The 17,195-nt window shown below is 39.5% G+C and overlaps 2 pseudogenes; both read left to right on the top strand.

Annotated features, from left to right (window-relative positions):
* Positions 1–231: 231 nt before the first annotated feature.
* LOC119536309 lies at positions 232–1,173 on the top strand (annotated as a pseudogene).
* A 3,318-nt stretch (positions 1,174–4,491) lies between these two features.
* On the top strand, positions 4,492–14,396 carry LOC119538614 (annotated as a pseudogene).
* The last annotated feature ends 2,799 nt before the right edge of the window (positions 14,397–17,195 follow it).

Below are 17,195 nucleotides of genomic sequence, written 5' to 3' on the forward strand. Positions count from 1 at the left end.
ATGAAAATGAAAGCAACATTATTTGAAGGAAGACTTCTGGTGTTTCTTTAAAACAATTTTGAAAATACTGGTACACTCATTATTGCATGATGCATTAATGCTTGAATGATACAGCTTTATTTATCATAACTTCCCATAAGCCTAGTAAAGAAAATGAAACCAGTAAATTCATAACTTCTTTAATATAATTTGTCCATCACAGGCTCTCTTTGATACCAGCAACAGTGTCTAATGGATTCCCTGGTGGATGGGAACCACACTGCAGTGACAGGATTCATTCTACTGGGCTTAACAGATGATCCCAAACTGCGGGTCATCCTCTTTGTGGTCATCCTATGCATCTACCTGGTGACTGTATCTGGCAATCTCAGCACAATCATTCTTATCAGAATCTCTTCTCAGCCCCATCATCCTATGTACTTATTCCTGAGACACTTGGCTTTTGCTGACATAGGCTATACATCATCTGTCACTCCCAATATGCTTGTAAACTTCCTGGTGGAGAGGAACACAATCTCCTATTCTGGATGTGCCATCCAGCTTGGTTCTGCCGTCTTCTTTGGGACAGCTGAGGGCTTCCCACTGGCAGTTTTGGCATATGATCGCTTTGTGGCAATCTGCAACCCACTGCTTTATTCAACCAAAATGTCCAAACAAATCTATGTCCAGTTACTCTCTGTGGCTTATATAGGTGGTTTTCTCAATGCTTCAATTTATACTATTTCCTTCTTTTTATTCTTCTGTGGACCAAATTGAGTCAATCATTTTTTCTGTGATTTTGCTCCTTTAGTTAAACTTTCCTGTTCTGATATTAGTATTCTTGCAGTTGTTCCCTCATGTTCTGCTGGGTCTATCACTGAAAACAGTGTTTGTCATAGTCGTTTCCTACGCCTACATCCTCATCACCATTCTAAAGATGCCCGCCTCTGAGGGATACAACAAGGCCTTCTCCTCCCACACCTCCCACCTCACAGGGGCCACTCTGTGTTATGGTACAATTACATTCATTTATGATGTGATGCCCAAATCCAGCTGCTCAACTGGGAAAACAACATCGTGTCTGTGTTTTACATGGTGGTGATCCCCATGTTGAACCCTCTCATCTACAGTCTTGGGAATAATAAGACTAAGGGTGCTCTGAAGAGAGAGCTTCGTAGAAAAATATTTTCTTAAGGAAACATTTAATTTTCTTGGGTTTGTTGTAATAATATAACATGAACATAAGAAAAACAATTGAGTTCCTATGGTCACAATACATCCATATATCATAATACAGTTTGAAGCTCCTAAAAAATGGAAGGTAGATTTTCCAATATAAAATAAAAAATCAGATGGTGACAATGAGATACCTTACTGAAATGAATTTTTCATTAAAAACAAATTAATTACATGAAAAAATACTTAATTTGCTGAAAATCTTTTTAAATTTGTATTCATATATTTTTTGAAAAGTAGTTCTCAGCCATAAGTTAAGTTAGTATTCCTTCATAGCTTTAAGAGTGTGTGCATTTTCATCAACAACTCATCCTGAGAGAACCCTGATAATTACAATTATAACAAGGTGGATTCTGAGGGGAAATGACAAAATGCAACAGAGAGTAAAATTCCTGGAAATTGTCTGCCTGTAGAAAGTTTATCTGCTGATAATGAACTTCCTGGACCCATAAAATTCTGGCCTGTGTTTATAGCCTCTGACTCTAACCTGGACATAGGAGTTCTCAACAGAAGAAGATGAGACTCAAAGTCAATACCGTGAATTATTTATTCAGGTTAGAGGAGTTGATTTTCTCTATGAGAAAGGGTAAGTTTCTTGAATTCCTCATGAACTGAGTGCAGCAAGAACAAGGAACAATTTCCAGAAGGAGAATCCAGCTCATTGGATGACACTGAGATGGGGAGTAACACGCCCAGACGTTACTTGTTCATGGTCAGGCCACCTTTTGCGCAGGAAAGTCCAAAGGAATGGACTGTTTTCTCCCCTGAAATTGTGACTTGTCCGGGATAGGCTTAGTGATATATTGGCAACTATCACAATAATTTTTTCCTGTTCCCTCTTTGGTATTTCCCACACAATTTGCATCCATTTTTGCAAGCAAAAAAAAAAAAAAAAATGTAGCATTATGGCATTAATCACTTCATTCATACATTTGTTCTTTCAGTTATTCAAAAATTATACTATCTCTATTCTTTCAGGCACTTTTCTAGGCAATTAGAAATATGAGGCAAACAGAGATGTGTGCCCTTACGACATTTATCTTCTAGATTTGGAGAAAACAAAATTAACATAACAAGTGATACAGAGTATTAGGAGGCAGTAAGTGCAATGCCTAAAAAGAAAACAGGACAGAGTGAAGGGGACTGATATGCCAGGAACAGGGAATGGTCAGTGTGGGCCTCACTGAGTAAATAACATCTGAGCAAAGGACTGCAGGAGGTGAGGACACTTCATGATGAGTATGGTGCTACTTGTGCACATTTGTGCTGGTCAAGTCTTCCACTCATATGAGTAAAATTTAACTTTGAGGCTCTGTTACAACAATGACAAGTTTTGAAATTTTAACGTAACTCCTATCATGAGCACAACTAAAAGAAATGATGAAATGTTAAATATATCTTAAAATCACTTTAGAGCTTTCAGGACAAAAAGGAATTGCCTCGCCACAAAAATGTGCATATCTAGAAAGGTAAACACAACATTCAAAAATGCTTTTGCCTTGAGCAATATGAAAAGTCAGAAGAATCAACCACCAACCAGGGCCTTGCATTTCGTGTTTGTTTGGGGAGAGGGGAACAGATGTCAAATCCTAGGTATTGTTTGGGTGAGAATTCTGAATAATATATCTCACAATACCCTCAGGGCAAGGTTAAGACTGAGTTAAGCAAGACCTTGTACAGATTTGCACCGCTGGAGGTTTAGGAATCTCAAGCCTTGAACTTGGATTAAGGTGAAAAACAGATTGTACTTCAGGGTGACTAGAATAGAGAAATTACCTGATTGGAGGAAGTTTTTCCTCCCATGGCTTTCCTTTTCCTACCAAGAATTATTCAAATACAGTTAGTATGACAGTGAATAATAATTACTACAACAAAGGGAAAAATGAAACCAAATAGGGGACCCAGTATCAACAACTGTTAACAGAAACAAAACCAGTAATATTTAAGATATGGGAATTAACAGGCAAATAATAATATTACTGTATTTCAAGGAATAAAACAAAACTTAAAATAGGTACAATTACAGAGAATCAAAAACACAATCCATTAATTAGGAAAAATAACTAAACAGAGTTTCGTAACTGAAAATTTCCCTGTGCCAGCAGAGTTACACAAGGCCTTTCTCCTTTCTCTTCATTGGTTCCTATAAGAATATACCAACACTCCTCATATCCATCTAGGTAATTAATACAGTTCTGCTTACAATAATTACTTTTGTTTTGTTTTCATAGGAACTTGACCAGTTGACTCTAAAATAATTTTTTTCCAAAAGACCTCGATGCCCAAAAAATATTTCTTCTATCAGATGTCTATTAGCTATTACAACTTATGTTAAAGAAAGCAGTATTTAAGAAAGTAAGGATATGGCCCAAACATAGATAAACAGTCCAGTGGAATAGACTAGAGAAACTAGGACCAGAGCCATACTTATATAGTTGCTCTATTTATGGTAAAGTTTGCAGTATATTTTCAAATTATCCTGGAATCACTGGATAAAGGTTTGGAACAAATGATACTCACTCTTACCTCATGCTATATGTAGAAATATTTCTAGGTGAATTATAGTCCCGAATAATGATAAAAAAAAAAACAAAAAAAAAACCACAAGCATAAATCTTTAAAGGAGAAAATCTTACTGAAAATCGTACTCTAGGAATCTTAACGACCATGAGGTAGGTAAATGAATCTGTGGTCGTTTGAAGCTATTATGTACCCCAGAAAAGGCTACGTTCTTTTAATCCCTATCTGTGTGTGCAGTCCTATTGTAGGTGGGACCTTTTGATTTGGTTTTTTAATTGAGATGTGAACCTCCTCATCTCCTCATTCAAGGTTGGTCTTAATCCTCTTACTGGAGTCCTTTATAAGAGGAAAACATGTACAGAAGGGCGGATGGGCGGTGGCTGCGCGGGGCTCACCTGGACGCGGGTGTGCCGGGCGGTGAGGGGCGAGGCGGCCGCTACGGCCTGACCGGGATGAACCAGCCCCGGATGAACCAGCTCCGGCCTGGCAGGGCCGTGTCGGAGGGACAGCGGCGGGCCGACCACGCCTACAGGGCAGCTGGCCCCGAGGCTGAGGTAAAAGTGCGCGCAGAGGAAGTGGCCGAGCCAAGGCAGTGGGTGGAGCGGCGAGGGGGGCGGAGGCTGGGCCTCAGGGCAAGCAGAGCGGCGCGCCTGCCCGGAGCGCGGTGGCGGCGGTGCCTGCGGAGGCTGAGGCGGCGATGGGCCTCGACGAGCGACCAGAGGTGGCGGACGGCGCCGAGAGCCCCCATGGGGGTGTGTGGGCGCCCAGCACGACTCCTCGGGCAGCCTCAACGAGAACTCGGAGGGCACCGGTGTTGCTTTAGGTCTTAATCAGCCTTTGAAAAAGGAGAAACCAAAAGGGAAACGTGAGAGGCGGGGCAAGATGGCGGAGTGGTGAGGAGCAGAATTTCGTCTCTCCCCTAGAGCAGCTGGCAATTACCCAAGAACTATATGAAACAGTGTTTTCCGGGTCTCCAGTAACCAGTCACACATTGGATGCAAGTTTGGCATTGGAGGAAAAGCTGAGATCGCAGCGAACATTGTAAGTTCCCCGGACCAGGGGTCTGGCGCCCCTCCCCACCCAGACCTTACAGACTGTCTTGCTGCTGGCTCCCTGAAAGGGGGGGGGGGGGAACCAAAAAACAGCAATCTGCTGAGGGCAAGAAGGGAGGCGCAACCCAGCCTCAACTGCAGAATTAATTAAATTAATTAACCAACTTTGGGAGCTGGGGTGCTAAAGAAGGGCTGGGCTCCAAGAAGTGGGGGCACATAAAAGTGGACACCCATTCCCAGACTCCAAATAAGCCATTTTTTTTTTTCCCCTACATTTTGTCCCTTCTGGCTTCTCACTGATCCCTTATCTTTTTGCATTTCAATAGCCCCCAGCAGGGGTGGAACTGAAGCTGTTGGAGAGTAATTATCAGACAATAGCCCAAAGGATATCTTTAAATGCTCTATTCTGACACTGACAAAACTTCCAGGCTGGGGAAAGACTTTTAAAAGAGACTCTGTTTTTTTTTTTATTTTTTCTTTTTCTTGTTTTTCTTTTCTATGTTTTTTTTTTTTAATCTAAAAGTAATATATGTGGTTATTTTTCTATCGGAAAGCTCAGGTTGAGAGACTAGGCTGGGCTTCGGGGGATACAGAGTACCCACAGTGTCTTTGAGTTCCGTATTCACTACTGAAGGCCTCCACCCCCATCTTTAATTGGCAACTCAGGCTGACCAAGGAATCTACCTGGAGAGGCCCCAAAGAGGAGAGGGGAGAAGGGAATAGTGCCCCTGAGAGACAACTGGAGTTCTAAAGATTGGGAGAGTGGAGGGAGGTCCAGCTCAACTGGCAGTCCTCCTTCTGAGAATTCAGACCCCAGGGGCTGGAATTCAGATTCCTGCTTCAGTCAGCCACGCCCCCGACAGGATCAGACTCACCAGGAGAACTAAAGTTTCCGCACTTCCTTACACTGGTGGGGGAGCTGCAGGCTGTCCAGCGCCACCTGCTGGACAGGAGAGGAAAAGCACCAATTCTAAAGGCCTCATAGGAGGGTCTCATTCTCAGGAAAACTCCATACCCTCCCAATGAGACCTGAGCCTCACTAGACTGGGAAAATCTGACTAGGGTCGACCATATCTGAGGAGACCCACTCACAAAAAGGTTACATAGAGGCAGAGCAAGAAACAGAAAAAACAAGAGGGGAAAAATTCTGATAAACTAAGTAGAACCTAAGTTAGAGGTCTAGAATAAGTTGAACTGAATAACAGAGGTCAGAGAACAAAGCCAACCAACAAGAAAACCACTAGGTAAAAGACAGAAAACAAGCTCCAAAATAAACTAATCAAGAAAATCAGATGCCTAGACAACTTAAGATAACAAGCCATACCAAGAAACACGAAAACATGGACCAGCCAAAGAAACAAACTAATAACACAGCTGAGACACAGGAGTGGAAGCAACTAATGCTAAATAAATTCGATGAAATGAAGGAAGATATAGCAAAAGAGCTGAAGGATATAAAGAAGACACTGGATGACCATAAAGAAGAATTCATAAACTTAAAAAAACAAATGGCAGAACTCATGGGAATGAAGGCCGCAATGGAGGAGATGAAAAACACAATGGAGGGACACAACAGTAGATTTGAACAGGCAGAAGAAAGGATCAGTGAACTGGAAGACAGGTCATTCGAATTCATACACATGAAAGAACAGATGGTGAAAAAAATGGAAAAATATGAGCAGGGTCTTAGGGACCTGAGTGACAACATGAAATGCACAAATATAGGTGTTATGGGTATCCCAGAAGGAGAAGAGAGGGGAAGCGGGGCAGAAAGAGTAATAGAAGACATATTCACTGAAAATTTCCCAACTCTTATAAAAGACAGAAAATGAGAGATTCAAGAAGTACAACGTACCCCAAATAGAACAGATCCCAAAAGACCTACTCCAAGACACTTACTGGTCAGATTGTCCAATGACAAAGACAAAGAGAGGATTCTGAAAGCAGCAAGAGAAAAGCAATCCATCACATACAAGGGAAGGTCGATAAGACTATGTACAGATTTCTCTGCAGAAACCATGGAGGCAAGAAGACAGTGGCATGATATATTTAAGATACTGAAGGAGAAAAACTGCCAACCAAGAATTCTATATCCAGCAAAACTTTCCTGCAAAATGAAGGTGAGATTAAAACATTTTCAGACAAACAGACACTGAGAGAGTTTGTGAATAAGAGACCGGCACTCCAAGAAATACTAAAGGGAGTGCTACAGGCTGATAGGAAAAGACAGGAGAGAGAGAGTTGGAGAAGAGTGCAGAAATGAAGATTATTAGGAAAGGTAAAAGGAGAGGAAAAAAGATATGACATATAAATTCCAAAAAACAAAATGGTAGTAGAAAGTACTGCCCTTACAGTAATAATGCTAAACATAAATGGATTAAACTACCCAATAAAAAGACACAGACTGGCAGAATGGATTAAAAAACAGGACCCATCCATATGCTGTCTACAAGAAACTCACTTTAGACACAAGGATAAACATAGACTGAAAGTGAAAGGTTGGAAAAAGACATTTCATGCAAACAACAACCAGAAAAAAGCGGGAGTAGCTATATTAATATCAGACAAGTTAGACTTCAAAAGCGAAACAATTAAAAGAGACAAAGAAGGACACTATATATTAATAAAAGGGTCAATTCATCAAGAAAACATAATAATCATAAATATTTATGCACCAAGCCAGAATGCCCCAAAATTCATGAGGCAAACACTGCGATCACTGAAAGGAAAAATAGATACCTCTACAATAATAGTTGGAGACTTCAATACACCACTCTCATCAATGGACAGAACATCTAGACAGAGGATCACTAAAGAAACAGAGATGTTGAATTGTATGATAAATGAACTAGACGTGACAGACATTTATAGAACACTACATCCAACAACAGCAGGATACACTTTTTCTCAAGTGCTCATGGAACATTCTCTAGGATAGACCACATGTTGGGTCACAAAGCAAGTCTCAACAAATTTAAAAATATTGATATTATACAAAACACTTTCTCAGACCACAATGGAATGAAGTTGGAAATAAATAAAAGGCAGAAGGTCATAAAACTCACAAACACATGGAGGCTAAACAACACCCTCTTAGAAAACCAGTGGGTAAAGGAAGAAACTACAAGAGAAAATAGTAAATGCCTCAAGGCAAATGACAATGAAAACACAACTTATCAAAACTTATAGGGATGCAGCAAAGGTGGTGCTGAGAGGGAAATTTATTGCCCTAAATGCCTATATTAAAAGATAAGAGAGAGCAAAAAATGAAGAGTTAACTGCTTACCTGGAGGAATTAGAGAAAGAACAGCAAACTCACCCCAAAGCAAGCAGAAGGGAAGAAATAACAAAGATTAGAGCAGAAATAAATGCAATTGAGAACAGGAAAACAATAGAGAGAATCAACAAAACCAGAAGTTGGTTCTTTGAGAAAATCAATAAAATTGATGGACCACTGGCTAGGCTAACAAAAAAAAAAAAAGAGAGAGAGAGAGAGCAGATGCAAATAAATGCAATCAGAAATGGGAAAGGAAATATAACTACCAACCCTATAGAATTTAAGGAGATAATGAGAAGATACTATGAGCAACTATATGCTAATAAACTAGACAACTTAGATGAAATGGACAACTTCCTAGAAAAGCATAAACAACCAACATTAACTCAAGAAGAAATAGATGACCTCAACAAACCAATCACAAGTAAAGAGATTGAGTCAGTCATCCAAAAGCTCCCAAAAAGGAAAAGCCCAGGACCAGATGGTTTCACATGTGAATTCTACCAAGCATTCAAGAACGAATTAGTACCAATCCTGCTCAATCTCTTCAAAACAATTGAAGAAGAGGGAAAGCTACCTAACTCTTTCTATGAAGCGAACATCACCCTAATACCAAAACCAGGCAAAGATACTACAATAAAATAAAATTATAGACCAATTTCTTTAATGAATACAGATGCAAAAATCCTCAACAAAATACTCGCAAGTCAAATCCAGCAGCACATTAAAAGAATTATACACCACGACCAGGTGGGATTTATTCCAGGTATGCAAGGCTGGTTCAACACAAGAAAATCAATTAATGTAATACACCACATCAATAAATCAAAGCAGAAGAACCACATGATCATCTCAATTGGTGCAGAAAAGGCATTTGACAAAATTCAACATCCTTTCCTGATGAAAATACTTCAAAGGATAGGAATAGAAGGGAACTTTTTCAATATGATAAAGGCAATATATGAAAAACCCACAGCTAACATCACACTCAATGGGGAGAGACTGAAAGCTTTTCCTCTAAGATCAGGAACAAGACAGGGATGCCCACTATCACCATTGTTATTCAACATTGTGCTGGAAGTTCTAGCTAGAGCAATAGGCAAGAAAAAGAAATAAAAGTCTCCAAATTGGAGAGGAAGAAGTAAAACTTTCACTATTTGCAGATGACATGATTCTATATGTAGGAAATCCAGAAAAATCTACAGCAAAGCTACTAGAACTAGTCAATGAATACAGCAAAGTAGCAGGCTACAAGATCAACATGCAAAAATCTGTAGTGTTCCTATACACAAGTAATGTGCAACAAGAGGAGGAAATCAAGAAAAAATTCCCATTTACAATAGCAACCAAAAGAATCAAGTATTTAGGAATAAACTTAACCAAGGACACAAAAGACCTTTACATAGAAAACTATAAGAAACTGCTAAAAGAAATTGAACAAGCCCTGAAAAAATGGAAGAACATACCATGTTCATGGATTGGAAGACTAAATATAGTTAAGATGGCAATTTTACCTAAACTGATTGTTCTAGTTTGCTAATGCTGCAGAATGCAAAACACCAGAGATGGATAGGCTTTTATAAAATAGGGGTTTATTTCACTGCACAGTTACAGTCTTAAGGCCACAAAATGTCCAAGGTAACACATCAGCAACCGGGCACCTTCACCAGAGGATGGCCAATGGCGTCCGGAAAACCTCTGCTAGCTAGGAAGGCAGCCGGCATCTGCTCCAAAGCTCAGGCCTCAAAACGGCTTTCTCCCAGGATGTTCCTCTCTAGTAAGCTTTCTCCTCTTCAAAACATCACTCCCAGCTGCACTCAGTTAGTTTCCTCTCTCTGAGTCAGCTCATTTATATAGCTCCACTGATCAAGGCCCACCCCGAATGGGTGGGGCCATGCCTCCATGGGAACATCTCATCAAAATGATCATTACCCACAGCTCAGTGGGGCACATTCCAAGCAAATCTGTCCAGCACCAAAAACGTCTGCCTCACACAAGACTACAAAGATAATGGCATTTGGGGGACACAATATATTCAAACCGGCACACTGATTTACAGATACAATGCAATACCAATTCAAAACCCAACAACTTACTTTACAGAAATAGAAAAACCAATAACTAAATTTATTTGGAAGGGTAAGGTGCCCGAATAGCCAAAAATATCTTGAGAAGGAGGAATGAAGTGGGAGGTCTCACACTACCTGACTTTGAAGCATATTACAAACCTACAGTGCTCAAAACAGCATGGTACTGGCATAAGGACAGATATACTGATCAATGGAATCGAATTGAGTGTTCAGAAGTAGACCCTCGCATCTATGGACAACTGATCTTTGATAAGGCAGTGAAGCCGAAGCAACTGGAAAAGAGCAGCCTGTTCAATAAATGGTGTTTGGAGAACTGGATATCCATTTCCAAAAAATGAAAGAGGATGTCCATCTCACACCTTATACCAAAATTAACTCAAAGTGGATCAAAGACCTAAACATTAGCACCAAGGCCATAAAACTCTTAGAAGAAAATGTAGGGCAATATCTTAAAGATCTTGTGATAGGAGGTGGTTTCTTAGACCTTACACCCAAGGCACGAGCAACCAAAGAACAAATAGACAAATGGGATCTCCTCAGAATTAAACACTTTTGTACATCAAAGGACTTTGTCAGAAAAGTAAAAAAGCAACCTACACAATGGGAGATGATATTTGGAAACCACATATCAGATAAGGGTTTAATATCCTGAATATATAAAGGAATCCTGCATCTCAATAACAGAAAGACAAACAATCCAATTAAAAAATGGGCAAAAGACATGAACAGACATTTTTCTGAAGAGGAAATACAAACGGCTCAAAAGCATATGAAAAAATGCTCAACTTCACTGGCTATTAAGGAAATGCAAATCAAAACCACAATGAGATATCATCTCACACCTACCAGAATGGCCATTATCCAAAAACCAGAAAATGCCAAGTGCTGGAGAGGATGTGGAGAAAGAGGCACACTTATTCATTGTTGGTGGGAATGTAGAATGGTGCAACCACTCTGGAAGACAGTATGGAGGTTCCTCAGGAAGCTAAATATAGATTTGCCATATGACCCAGCTATTCCATTGCTAAGTATATACTCAGAGGAACTGAAACTTAAGACACAAACAGACATTTGGAAACCGATGTTTATTGCAGCATTATTCACAATTGCCAAGAGATGGAAACAGCCCAAATGTCCATCAACGGACGAGTGGATAAACAAACTGTGGTATATACACATGATGGAATATTATGCAGCTGCAAGACAGAACAAAGACATGGATCATGTAATAATGTGGATGAACCTTGGGGACATTATGTTGAGTGAAGTTAGCCAGAAACAAAAGGACAGATTCTGTATGGTCTCACTAATATGAACAGACATTAATGAACAAACTTTGGGAGTTAAAAGCTGACAACACAGGTGACAAGGAGATAGAAAGAGGGCAGAGATCAGCCATTTGATGCTGAAGGACTACAGAATGTTTAGGAGTGATTGCATAGATCCAGAAATAGATAGCATAATACTGTGTGATGGTAGCATGGTATTGTAAGTACACTGAACAAAGATGTCTGTGAGTAAAGCTGAAAGAGGTGGGATAGGAGAATGTATGACACCAGAGGTAAAGATAGATGATAAAGACTGGGACTGTATAACGTGGCAAAAACTGGAGTGGCCAATGACTGTTACTAAATATACAAATATAAAAATGTTTTTGCATGTGGGAAAGCAAATGAATGTCAACCATGTAGAAATTTGAAAAACGGATGGTATTCAGGAAAAAACATAATCAAAGCAAACTGGAGTCTATGGTCAACAGTAACATTGTAATATACCTCCATTAAATGTAACAAAGGCAATATGCCAATGGTAAATGTATATGAGAAGGGGATATAGGGGAGGAATATGGGATTCTTGGTAGTAGTGTTATTTGCTGTCCTTACTAGTATATTGTATTGTATGACATGTTATTTTTCTTTTTATCATTTTTTTCTTATTGCTAAAAAAAAACAATTTTTCTTGTAGTAATCAGTATGTTCAAGTGCTGATTGTGGTGATAAATGTACAACTTTATGATGATACCATGAACAACTGATTGTACACTGTGGATAAATGTATGGTATGTGAATATAACTCTATAAAATTGTAGGAAAATATATATATAGGAGTAAAAGTGTTGGAGAAAACATGGTGAGAGGGATGATGCCTCACCAATATGGACTAACTACAATGTGTAAACTCAGAATTGAATCTTAGAACATAGCCTAACGTGGACACAATAATTGTAATAGTCCCTAGACTGTAAGCTCTTACAGCAGTTAACTCTATCCCTGAATTGTAATGCCTATCTCTAAACTTTGAGATGCTGATCCCCTAGCGTATAACGTGATTGGTCTCTGGAACAATGCATATCTCTGAGACACCTGAAACTCAGAGCTAGAGCTCGGCAGATATGAATGTCAGTATTAGTGCATACAGCCACTGTCAAAAAAAAAAAAAAAAAAAAATGCTGAAAAAGAGCCCAGACTTCAATTAGTGATATGAATGAAGCAGGTCTGGTTAAGACCAGGGCAAGCCAGGCCAAAGGGTAAAGGTTGAAACTGATTGTGTTTTAAAACTTCAACTTCCATATGAGACCAAGGGAATAGATATCTATTTGGTACAGGATCTAAATTTTCTAAACGGTACAACTCTACAGTCAATTTGTTCAAACACCACAATTGCATGGAACTTTGAATAGGAAGTGAGATACGGTAGGTTAGTATAGGCTGGAGTGAAATAGTGACACATCCTAGAGTAATTTGGGCAGATAATAAAAAATATATTTACAGCCTCCCCCTCCCCAGCCCCGAGGATCTGGGGGAAGGTGCGGATGTGTTGGACATCCTCACCTGGACTGGTGTTGATGTTGTCACAAACATTGGGACTGACGGTTTGATGTGCTGAGCCCTCGAGCATGGGACTTGACCTTATGAAGCTCATTACCACAAAGGAGAGTCTAGGCTTGCATGTAATGGTGCCTAAGAGCCTCCCCGAGTACCTCTTTGTTGCTCAGATGTGGCCCTCTCTCTCTCTAACTGAGCCATCTCGACAGGTGAACTCGCTGCCCTCCCCCCTATGTGGGACCAGACTCCCAGGGGTGTAAATCTCCCTGGCAATGCAGAGTACGACTCCCGGGGATGAATGTGGACCTGGCATTGTGGGACTGAGAGTATCTTCTTGACCAAAAGGGGGATGCAAAATGAGACGAAATAGTTTCAGTGGCTGAGAGATTTCAAATGGAGTCGAGAGGTCACTCTGGTGGACATTCTTATGCTCTATATAGATAACACCTCTTAGGCTTTGATGTATTGGAATGGCTAGAAGTAAATACCTGAAACTACCAAACTCTAACCCAGCAGTCTGGGCTCCTGAAGACAATTATATAATAATGTAGATTACAAGGGGTGACAGCATGATTGTGAAGACCTTGTGGATCACACCCTCTTTATCTAGTGTATGGATGAGTCGAGGAATGGGGATAAGGACTAAAGGACAAATGGGGTGGGATGGGGGGATGATTTGGGTGTTCTTTTTTCACTTTTATTTTTTATTCTTGTTCTGGTTCTTTCTGATGTAAGGAAAATGTTCAGAGATAGAGTGTGGTGATGAACGCATAACTAAGTTATCATACTGTGGACAGTGGATTGTATACCATGGATGATTGTATGGTGTGGGAATGTATTTCAATAAAACTGAATTTAATTAAAAAAAAAAAGGGGGGGGGAAGCGATTATCCCATGACAGATGGACAACTACGCAGCAAGAGGGAGGAATTATGGGATACTGCACCAGCTTTTGAAGGTTGCAAAGAGATCTGGGATGCCTTGAACGCTGCAGCACATGCTTTTAAGAGCAATGATCATGAAATGGCACAAGCAATCATTGATGGTGCATACATAACTTGACCAAATGGTGCACTTACAGAGTGCTGTGATGAACTGGGAAACAGAAGAAAAGAGCAGCACAGAGATTGGATATTCCTGAGCCCCCACCCAATTCTGGATATAAATGTCAGCTCTGTTTGCACCTTTCCACTGGCAAAGACCTCAAACTGTGGTCCGCAGTGTAGACACAGTATACCACATGAACAGGTGCTTACACGCAGCAGAAGGAATGGAACCGAGTAGTCATTGTTGGTTATTTTCCGACAGGCCTCTGACCGAGAAAATGAAGTTGGAAGAACTGAAGATTCCAAAGGACTGTGTTGTATAGGTTATAGTGAGCCAACCTTTCCAAACCCCAACACTAGCTGAGAACTGAACTGATCCTATTGGCTGGTCCCAGACCTCTCCTCCTCCTTTTTATTATTGTTGTTTCCTACTCTATGGCGTGAAATTTATTTCCACTGCACTGAATTCCCTGTCAATGGATTTAGTTCTGAGGAATGATTGGTGGAAAATTACATCTGTGATGGAGACCAACAAAAATAATTAATAAAACACAAAGAACCAGACTTTGACACTCATGTAATTACAATTTCTAATTTGAAAGGCAGTTAAGAAATAGATAATCATTTATTTTAAAACACTCAACAATTATAATACCTGTAATTAAATGATTTGGACCTGTAAATGAAACACTGCATCCATGAAGAACAGCACCTAGCACCTTTTGAATACAGAATTTTTTTTTAACAAGTCAAACTAGTCAATTTCCAGAAATTGTCAATGATGTTACAAAACTTAAGCGTTTTCAATGAAAACTGAAAGAGCAGTATTTAAAGTTTGTTTCTGTTCTGATTTTAATTATTTGCTGAATTAATATTTACCCATAAAGAGACTGGCAAACTTTTTCACTATTGCTTTCCCCATCCCTATAGGTTGAGCTGATTATTCACAGACACACTAAATGTTGGTGCCTTCCACCACTCTGGTGACAGGCAACCTTCTGGAACCCTAGGCACTAATTTAGTCAAGGCAGTCAGATCTTTGAGGGTCAACTGATACTCAGTTGAAGCATCTCTTTTCCTCTTGCTGCATAGGTATTTTTGAAATCTCTATATAAAGAACTTGTTTTCATATCCAGGGTTAGAAGGTCACTACTATATAATACCTTCATTAATCTTCCTACTCTACTTGGAAGTTTTCATAACTAACTATGCCCCCAAATGCATAGGTCCTGGGCCAGGTAACACAATGAATCTAGTACAGCAGCTATTCCCACTACAGAATAACAAACTACTTATCTCTTCTTTCCCAATTTGCAGTAAGGATGTAAGGAAAACCCATTCTATCTGTGCCTGGGACAATTGTGCCTGATTATGGTCTTTTAGACAACATTTCCACTCATAATTTTCAAGTGTGAAAGGTTTACTGACATCACTTAAGCATCAGCAGTGAGACCAAATGATGAAACACTGCTTTATGCCTTAGTGCTTTACAGTTCACTGTTACCTCTACTCATGGTAAATAGCAATTCTCCTCCCTCATCTTTCCTAACAAAGAGGTAAATTAAGAACCAACTGCAAATTAGGTTAGGGGACTGAAAAACCCTGTGAAATAACCTAATTCTTCTGTACTATGACTGTAGTAAAGCTGCCAAGGATTATATTTAATTTGGAGATTACAGAAGTAAGTTCCAAAAATGAGAAGGGGGGCTAACTCATGATTCTTGCACCCCTGACAATTAAATGAGATGGAAGAGTGGAGGCAAGAAGGCACTTATGTTGTTCTCAATTGGGAAATACCAAACTACCGCACCTATTTGGATGTGAAACATCATTATTAATTTTGATGGCAAATGAAACTGCTAATTAGTTTAAATGTCATGTTTAAAACGGTACTAAATTTCCTATAGCCTGATTCGATATCATATCTATAACTGTAACATATCTTGTTTCTAAGTGCTTTTACTACTTCCTTTTTTATGCAGTAATTTTTAAGACTGTGGCTATATCAGACATAGATTTGCTGGTGATGGAACCTGAATTCAAAAGAAGACAGCAGCATTAATTCCAAAGGAGAATTTTTATATTTGGAGATGGAGATATGAGGTTTTTTCAATATAATACCCTGTCATCAAAAAATTTGTTTGTTCATATGTGTGCCACATGAAACAGCAACATCTCAGTTTGCCAATTGGGGGAAAAAGTGTTCACACCAATTTTTTCTTAAGTAAAGTTAGTGATGTCATCAATAATCTATAGTTTGTTGATGGTTTGAGTGCCCTTATTTTCTTTTATTTTAAAGGAACATATACTTTGAATAACAATTCTCTGGGCATGTTTAAACTAACCTAGGTGAGAAAACCATGGTGCTGTTTAATTGTAAATAGATCGATACAAGATTGGACCAATACTTGATGTGTAATTTTAGTGTGTAGGATTTTTGTGCTTTTTTTTCTTTAAAAAGTTCAATTAAAACACACACACACACATACAGAAGCTAAGGGATGAAATTAAGAGAAGCTCACAGAAAAAAAGCCCCACAGAGGCTGAGAGGAATTCACTGAGGCCAGAAGCTGGAAGCAACGAAACCTGGGAGAGAAGGACTAGCAGATGTCGCCACATGCCTTTGCCATCTGAAGAGGAGCCCAAGCTCTCTGGTAATCTTTCCTCAGAGAAGGTATCATCTTGTTGATGCCTTCATTGGGAAATTTTCAGTCCTTTTAACTGTACATTTGTAAGCTAAAAAATCCCCATTGTTAAAAGCCAGTCCACTTCTGGTGTATTGCATTTTGGCAACTTTAGCAAACCAAAACAGATTTTGGTAACAAGAAGTGGGGTGCTTTTCTTTGCAAATACCAGAAATGCTAGAACTACTTTATGAATGGGATAAGGAGAAGATTCTGGAAAAACTGTGAGGAGCTTGATAGAAAACTCCTAGATTGCTTTGCAGAGGCTATAGTCCGAAATATGGACACTAAATGTACTGCTAGTGAGGCCTTAGAAAAAAATGACAAATGTGTCATTGAAAACTGGAAGAAAGGCAACCCTTATTTTAAGGTGGCAGAGAATTTGGCAAAATTGAGTCCTGATGTCAGATGAAAGACACAATTTGAAGTGACGAACTTGGAGATTTAGTTGAAGAGATTTTCAAATTAAATGTGCAAAGTGTGGTC

Source organism: Choloepus didactylus, chromosome 6, assembly GCF_015220235.1.
Source record: "Choloepus didactylus isolate mChoDid1 chromosome 6, mChoDid1.pri, whole genome shotgun sequence".
NCBI classification, from domain to species: domain Eukaryota; kingdom Metazoa; phylum Chordata; class Mammalia; order Pilosa; family Megalonychidae; genus Choloepus; species Choloepus didactylus.